This window comes from Pteropus vampyrus, unplaced genomic scaffold, assembly GCF_000151845.1.
Source record: "Pteropus vampyrus isolate Shadow unplaced genomic scaffold, Pvam_2.0 Scaffold129, whole genome shotgun sequence".
Taxonomy (NCBI): domain Eukaryota; kingdom Metazoa; phylum Chordata; class Mammalia; order Chiroptera; family Pteropodidae; genus Pteropus; species Pteropus vampyrus.
This window is the reverse complement of record NW_011888910.1, coordinates 3,211,520-3,220,423: the sequence shown is the minus strand read 5'-3', so window position 1 is coordinate 3,220,423 and position 8,904 is coordinate 3,211,520. Positions and strand designations below refer to the sequence as shown.

Here is an 8,904-nt window from a genome sequence, read left to right as displayed (position 1 = left end):
GCCTCCTGCCTTGTTTCCCCTATTATTAATATCTGCATCAATGTGGCACATTTATTACAATTGACAAAACAATATTGACACATTGTTATTAACTAAAGGCCATAGTTTAAATTAGGGTTCATTCTTTGTGTTGTACATTTATGAACTTTGATAAATACGTAATGACAGGTATCCATCATTATAGTATCCTACAGAATAGATTCCTCACCCTAAAAATCCTCTGTGCTCCACCTATTCATCCCTCCCTCCCTCCCTCCACTCTAACCCCTGGCATTCACTGGTCTTTTTACCATCTCCATAGTTTTTTCTTCACCAGAACATCATATAGTTTGAATCATACAACATGTAGCCTTTTCAAATTGGCTTCTTTCACTTAGCAATATGCACTTAAGTTTCCTTCAAGCCTTTTGTAGTTTGATAGTTCATTTTTTAAATTGCTAAATAATATTTCATTGTGTGGACATACCATAGTTATCTATCCATTCACCTACTAAAGGACATCTTGGTTGATTTAAAGTTTTGGCTTTAAATTTATTTTTAATTACATAATTTAAACACAGTATTAATTTTCTTGTTATTATTCTACCTCCTTTAAGTTTACCACATTCTTCATATGCATCTTTCTAGATATTTCGTATGCATTTATAGACATTTATATACATAGAATGCACTAACTCTTGCTGTGTAACAAAATTACTTCAAATTTAGTAGCATCAAACAATAATTAATATTTACTATTTTAAAGTTTCTGATGCTAGAGATTTGGGAGTGGCTTAGTTGAGTAGTTCTGATTCAGTGTCTCATGAGGTTGGAGTGAAGAAGCCTACAGTCATCTGAAGGCTTAGATCCACATCCAAGGAGGTTAGCCCACATGACTGGTAAATTGATGCTGGTTGCTCCACAGGGCTGCTTGTGTGTTCTCACAACATGACAACTGGCTTCCCCAAAGCAAGTAATCCAGGAGAGAGAAAAGTGTCCTTAGTGTCTTTTGTGATCTAGCCTCAGAAGTCACACATAGTTACTTCCACAATCTCCTGTTGATTACACGGGTTATTGGCCGGGACTAATCACTGGGGACTATTTTGGAGGCTAACTACCCTACAGGGCAATTCATGGATTTGTTTTATGGTTCTTATGGAAAGTTTTATATTTGGAAAAAGGAAAAATTATAATTTTAATCAAGTTAAGGTTTACTGATACACACAAAGTAAGCAGTATTAAATCCAATGCCAGTTTGTAGCAAATAATGCGTTGAGGAGTTTTAATCCTCATAATAATGAAATATTAAAATTATTCAATATGAACATATAGTACAGAGGTTTAAAATTTGAGTGAACTAATAAATATGTTGTGCTTAGATATGGGAATATTGCAGCAATTAATTAACTTTCACGTATTTAAAATCTTCTCACAAAAACACCCTACATTTATCACAGTGTTGGATATACACTATGTTTTATTTTTTTTTCCCTTAAAAAAAAAAGTCCCAGTTCCCAACACTCTGATTTATGCTAGGCTTGGACTCATATATTTGAACCCGGGCCTTTGGTCTGCGGATTATTTACAAACAGATGTTTGCCTTACAATAGTGTTGTCTGTTGGCCAGCACGTTGCCTGTGAGGTCCAAGTTGAGGCTCTAGTGGTTTTGAGACACAACGTCAAACAGTGTCCAGCGCGAGCAGAGAAAAGATAAACACGGTGCAAGGTTCCTGTAGCAGCGGCCAGAAACTTCTAGGACAGGAGACACGGCTGGGAGGCAGGTACACAGGGATAACGAACACTGTCCAACCAGCGCCTCCTCGACCCCTCCCCCACAGAATGCCGGAGAGCCGCTGTTTACTGTCCTGACTTCACAGAGCAGCAATATTGATCACGAATGAATGCAAACTTTAGAGTACAACAGTGTGATCATCCGGAAGAAAACTCACGTCAAAATGCCTGTGGTATTATTTTCCATGTCACAGGTACAAAAGTCGCATGACCTCTGGGCTTTGTTCTTCCACTGTCGCTGTTTCAAATCATACACCCAGATCCATATGTCCACAATGCCCATCTTGAGAGTTCAGGCCCCACATGTATTATTTAATCGCATTGGAAAGGGGATCTTGGAACAAAGAGAAAGTGAGGGATGTCGATGGGAGGCTAGGGGAATGAAAACTGCTCAATAAATATATCTAACAAGTATCTACTATGTGTAAAGCTTTAAATTCCCCATAGCACTATCATTATCAGGTATGCTTATATTTTATGTATATTTTTGTATAGTGTTTGTCTCCCACTCCCAGACACTAGAATGTGAGCTTTCTGAAGGCAGGAATTTGTGTCTGTTTTGTCAACTGCTGTGTCTCCAGCATCTAGAAGAGTGGAGTATCACACATGCAATAAATACATGTCGAATTAATGAATGGAAGCACTATGCTAATAGGTAACAGTAGAAAACAATTACTCTACACACACACATACTGGGCTCTGTGCAAAGCGATGTGCAAGGGTTTTCCTCTCTAGGTAGGTACTAACATTATCCCTTTTTACAGATGAGGAATCTGTAGCTTGGAGAGGTCACATAACTTGCAGAAATGGTGGCACTGGGGTTTAAACTCAGGTATTCTGTCTCCCAGGTCTTTAATTCAGACCAAGCCTCCTATCCCCTACTCCCAGAACGTTACAAAGACCAGTTAGACGTAGTCCCTGTTCTCCAAGCAGATTTGGAAACAACTCAGACCCAACCAGGGAAAATAATGTAAGAAGTGTGGCAGAGGAGCAGGCAATAAATGCTCTGTGTTTGCAGGAGTGAAAATGAGGCAGATAGAAAAAAATGAACACTAAGATACTAACTAACAGGATTATTGCTGGATAATGAGACTGTTTATACTTTCTGTTTCCTACTTTATTTGTATAAACAAGTATCGATTTTATAATAAGAAAAAAATGTATATTTATATTAAGAAATTTTCCTAAGGAAAGTATTTAAAAATACATTCTCTAAGGCAAGTCTCTAAGGCAAGCTTCTGCTCTGTCATTTCCATTTATCTCCCCGAAAGCATGCTCTGTTACTAGTATATATATATAAACTTTTGAGTGATGCTCCATGCACATACAGGAAAATGACACATATCTTAAAAAATTTTTAAGACCACATTAAATTAAACCTTAACTCAAGAAGTCAGGAGAGGCTGCTGAGTAAGAAACTATTTCAGGTTACTTTCCAACCACCTCCAATAAGCAGGGCCGGGACTCAGGTAGGGTAAGTTAGAGGATTGCTTCAGACACAAAATTTGAGGGCACCAATAGCAAAACAAAACAAAAAAACCCTCAGCAATCAAAATAAATAGTATTTTAACTCAATATTTCAAAAATCCAAATTAATGCAAGAAATCTATGAGAAACAAACATCCACATTTTAAATAAAAGCAGAACCAGTAAAAAGAAAAGGTAGATCCCAGTTATATGGTGTTGAAATTTATATAATTGTGGAGGGTGAGAGAGAATCTTCTTTAAAGAGAAGATTACAAGTGGCTTGAGGATTACAAGTAAAAATAAGGCAAGAAAACAAATATTTATTTAGACAAAAAAGTAAATAACAACCAAGTATAAAATTTTTAAACCTGACTTACAACAAATACCACAAAATCCAGAAAATAATTTTTTTCAGAAAACATAATTTTTTAATCAATTTTAAATAATTTTTTAATAACCTTTTCCTTACGTTTTTGGAAATTTTTGGAGAACCCTCATCTAGTGTCTTATATATCAGCTGTAAAATATTATAGGTTTGTGCCTACAAACACTGGAATCTGATAAATTCTATTTAATATGATAATCATCAAAAAAATGTTCCATTCCACATAAGCCTCTTCAGAGCATCTCACAACATAGCAACTGATGTCTTCAGAGTGTTGGTAAGAGGGCCAGATAGAGTGTCAGCAGGAGACCGAAGCACAGAAGGAACACCCTATCATTATTCAGTAGGAAGGCCCCATCCACACTCAGTGGGAAGGGATTACACAGAACATTGGAGGGGATGAAAATACGCCATCTCAGAATTTGCCTCTTTGGCTTGAGGATTATTTTGAACTGAAGAAAATTAAGAAACAGTAGACAGAGAAAAAAAGCTCTCTGCCTTCCTTCTCCTATCTAGCTAAATGAAGAACATAAAATTCCATTTGTAAAGGTTTCTCCTCTCCCTATGAGGAAGAAGACAACTGTTAGACTCTTAATCACTGGAGAGAACTCTAGACTCTTATCAGCTCAGAGATGGCCCTGGTGGAAACTACGTAACAAACTTAACTAATAGAACACTTATCTTCCATTAGTTTCCCTCATATATTTACCTCTCCACAGTTTGCCACTTTTAAAAGTATAAACCCCTATTCGTCTTATTACTTTCTCACAAATGTATTGTTCTTTGTTAAGATGATATATAAACTCAAGTTTTAACTATCCCTTTAAGTTACTCATCACTAAGTTTCTCCTGTGTACGTGCTGTGCTGCACGTGTAAATAAACTCTGTTTTCTCTTCTCCTGCTGTCTGTCTTTTGTCAGCTTAATTTCTAGGGCTCCAGCTGCACACACTAGAAAGATAGAAGAAAAAGGTTTTTTTTCCTTTCCTTACAGCATGACTACCAGAAGGCAGGATCGCTGGGATCCACCTGGGAGCTTCCTGTCACAGTGCCGTAGGACACCCTAGTGCAGTGCTCTGGACTGTGGCCCTATGCCTTCCTGTCATGCAGCTGGCTAAGTGGGTACAGTGGGCCACAGCAACATCCTGGAAGCCATTCTGACACCAGGCTTCAAATAATACCATTGATAGACATGCAAATAACTGCAAACCACCTAAACATACCTCATTAAAGTAAAAGAAAATATGTTCCTAACTCACCTGCCCCTCATTTGAATCCCAAAAGTGCCACTGGCCACTCCAACACCACTCACACAAGTAGCCTTAACTGATTGCAGTCAAAATACCTCACTCTTGCAGATTTTACAAAAACAGACTATGTGAGTACATCAGAAGGGATCAAAGAACACTTAAGCTTCAGCAGTTTCACCGTACATCTGCCTCTGAGCAGAAGTTATCATTACTTCTAAAGAAACATCACAAACAAGGTAAATTCAGAAATTGCCTTAAAGACCAGGTAATTTCCAATAACTGGAGGTGGGGACAGGACATTCTAGGCAATGAGAAGAGCACAAGTACTTTTAAGGGTAGAGATTTGGGGAGAGTTTCTCTAGGGTACTGGTTTTAAGATATGATGCTGATGATGGTGATGGTGATGATGTCATTTTGCTGTGGAGTTTTTTGCTCAAACAAAATGTTGCAGAATCCCATTGCGCCAAACAGATAAAAGTGCAGTTTCTTAGCTAGATTTAGAGCAGAGGATCTGGGGGCCTGCTGTCTTAGTTCACATCAGCCCAGGGAGCTTCCGGGGAGCTTTGCAGAAAATAAATTCTTAAAGGGAATAGAGGAGAGGGAGATGGAAAAGTGGTTGGAGTCCTATTACACCAGGGCGAGGAGTTTGGACTGGGCTTGATAGATGGAGATAGTTGGTGTCAAAGCAGGGTCAGAGCTCCTCCATCGGGGTTGTGCAGCAAATGGCCTGGAGGAGCGTCATGGTAGGTGAGTAACAGTGATATGGAAAAGGAAAAGATGGACCCAAAAGGCACTACAGCAAGGAAAAATGTGTGCAGAGATAACGTCAAGCAGCCAATGGCAGCTAATGAGAAGGAAGAGTCAAGTGTTGTAAGGAATCCAATTTTTTCGATCTCGAATGCTACAATTGCTGTTTTAGATTTTTAAGATTATGGTAAAATATACATAACACAAAATTTATCTACAATTGCTTTTTAAATTTTACTATTTTATAAAATTGAAAGGTACTTGCACAAGATGAAGTCAAACAGTAAAAAGAATCTACAATGAAAAGTAAGTTTACCTCCTACCTCATACCCCCCAGTCCCCTAGCTACACTCCCCAGAGGCAATCTTTATTACCAGGATCTTTCCAGATATATACCATGCATAGACAAGCAGATATGTTTTGTATATATTAATTTTTTTCCACATAAATATTCTGTCCTTTGTTTTATTATTTGCTCTATATGAACAAACCAACCAGATTTGTTCTTTTGGAGGAAGCTGATGAGAAGGAGAGAACAGAATTGTAAAGTTCAGAGTAACTCTCATGTGACTGGAGGAACAGCAGGTGGGGAGGAAATAGTCAAGCTCTAGAACTAGACCTTGAACCAAATGCTGGCTCTGCCACCTACTCGTTGATAGCCTTGGGCACGTTCTTTTTCCTAAACCATAAGGTTATATTTCTTTTTCTTTTCCTTTTTTAATCTCACATAGTGTCATGGTTCTCAATGGGGAAGGGGTCATACCACCACCCAAACAGGGGTGTTTGGAAACAGGGGTATGGATTTTCTGATAGTCACAATTCCTGGGGCTGCTAGTGGCATTTTGAGGGTAGGGCTCATCGATATTAAAGACCTTAGAATGTTTACAGTAGACAATCACAACAAAGAATTATTCTGCTCAAGTACCAATAGTCTTCACATTGAGAAACATCAGCTTAGCAGCTCCATCACACAATCACATCAAGGACTTTCCATCTTCCATGCTCCGTTACTGCCTTACCTCTGATCCAGCAAGGTAGCTGCATGGTGCTAACAGTGTCCAGGGGGAATAAGTGAGACCACATTTTCTCTTGTTCTCTTTTGAGAAAAAGGAGATTTTCCTCAGAAGTTTCTGATCAGACTTCCTGCTCACATTTTACTGGCTGGATCACTTGCTCATTCCTGAACCAGTCATGGGTAGGGAGGGGCGTTCCTCTTAGATCACATGCTATTCTAAAGGAAAACAGAATGGGCATCCTCTGAGGTAGGGGCTGTGCTGGGGAGAGGTGGGATGCCACTTAGGAAGAAAAGGGAGTGCAGACCGCTACCTCACAGGCTGCCATAAGGATCACACAAGGAGACACAGTTTCTGTCACACAATGTGAATGCAAGACATGTGGGTTCTCTTCTACCGCTCTTCCAAGAAAGAGGTCAAACCTGGTCAGTTCCCTAAGGTTTTAGTTCTGTCTTACCCAGAAAAAAAAAGTAAGCAGGTTCTGTGGACAAGGAGGTAGGAAAGGCAAATGAAAGGCCTCCCTTCCAGAAGCTGACAGAGGCCCATGAGGCCATGCAGAAGTAGTAGGCTGTCATCAGGCCTGTGCTCCTGAAGTTTCTTACTGTTACCCATTTAGAATTGTGTCACATGTATCAAGTACTTAAGTTTTTACCCATTTGTTTATGTTTGTTATCATAATTAGTATTTACAATCATCTAAAGTCAAGTCAGAAAAATCACTAAATATAAGTGAAATGACTTAAAAGTGGCATAAAATCTAGATGAGCATAAAAAGTTAACATACTAAAGTTTGAAGAGTCAGTAGATAGGAAGTCAATTAGATTCTAGTGTTCTCTTTATTTTATTTATTTTTCCTTTTTTTAATTAGATTTATTGCGGAGACATTGATTAATAAAATTATATAGATTTCAAGTATACAATTCAATAATACATCATATGTATATTGCATTGTGTATTCACCTCTAGTGGTTTCTTTAAAAGGTTTAAATGACTGTTAATTTAGGAAAAATTTTGATTGGGTCCTAGGCCAATCAGCTCTAGGAATCTTATGTTACACTGAGAAATACTATGCAAATCATATTAAAATCTCAATGATCAAAAACATAAGTAAAACTCACTGAAAAGCAAAAGCCAAAGAAATTAAGGATAGAAAAAGATAAATCTATCCTTAAAGCTTCCTTCTTAACTCTTTATTTTCTGGGTTGTAGGAAGTGGGAAGATCCCTCCTGACTTGATAGCCTTTTTTTTTTTTAGACAGATCCTGCCTCAGGTTTATTTGTACAAATAGCATAGGACAACACCAGTCCAACACAGATAGCAGCCCAGGGTCACACCAGTCCTTCCATCCTCACATTGGCAGATGGACTTCTGCTCTGGAGCCTTTCTTTATGAGAGCCTGGGCACCTTTGGGAGCCAGAGCCTGAGCCTGAGCCTGAGCCGGAGCCTGAGCCTGAGCCTGAGCTGGAGCTGCAGCTACAACCTGGGCCTTGGTTTGAGCCTTGGCCTTGGACTTTGCCCAGCAGAGCCTGAGACTCTTGGTAGTACAGGCACGAGCATGTTTCCCAAGCTTGGGGTGAGTGAAGTAGGTAAGTCGACTGAGCTTGCGGGTGCTGCTCTTTGCAATCTTGGGTTTGACCTCCTTGGGCTTTACGAGGGCCTTGATAGCCTCAGCACGTGCACTCATGGCCTTGGCATTGTTGGTTTGCATCTTCTTCAGCCCAATCTCGTTGTGCTTCTTGGCAAAGTGCATGTTCCTCAGGAACTTGGGGTCCACCCCTTAAGAGATTCGTATCTTTGTGATTGGGGTTTCTTGATGCCATTTTGGTGCCATTTTTGGGGACTGGTCGTGTGTGGTGTGGTTCTTGAACTTGGCCATGTCTGCACTCAAGCCCGCAGCTCTTGATAGCCTTTTTTTAAAGCCAAAAGCAACATGTCTTGTCTTAAGAGGGATTGCAGAGAGGGCTGCAGTGGGGCTCAGTGAAATGTGTCGAATGTGCCAGACACATGTAAGTACGAATCCTGGCTGAGCAAGTATACTACTGGGTAACTAGAGCAATTCATTTACCCTGTCTAGGCCTCCAAGACCTAATAACAATAACAACTGTCCCACTGGACTGTGTGATGACAAGAAATACTGTACGCAGTTTTTAGCACACGGTGATCAGTAAATATTAGCTGTACTAGGCATCATTTTAATTCTAGGTCTTCTGGATAGATGAGCATCTCGATTAAGCAAATCATTTGAATCTCTCCTGACTTTATTTTCTTCACTTTT

The 8,904-nt window shown here is 39.4% G+C and overlaps 1 pseudogene; it reads right to left on the bottom strand.

The window, feature by feature from the left end:
- Window positions 1–7,977: 7,977 nt before the first annotated feature.
- LOC105296791 lies at window positions 7,978–8,505 on the bottom strand (annotated as a pseudogene).
- Between the last annotated feature and the right edge of the window lie 399 nt (window positions 8,506–8,904).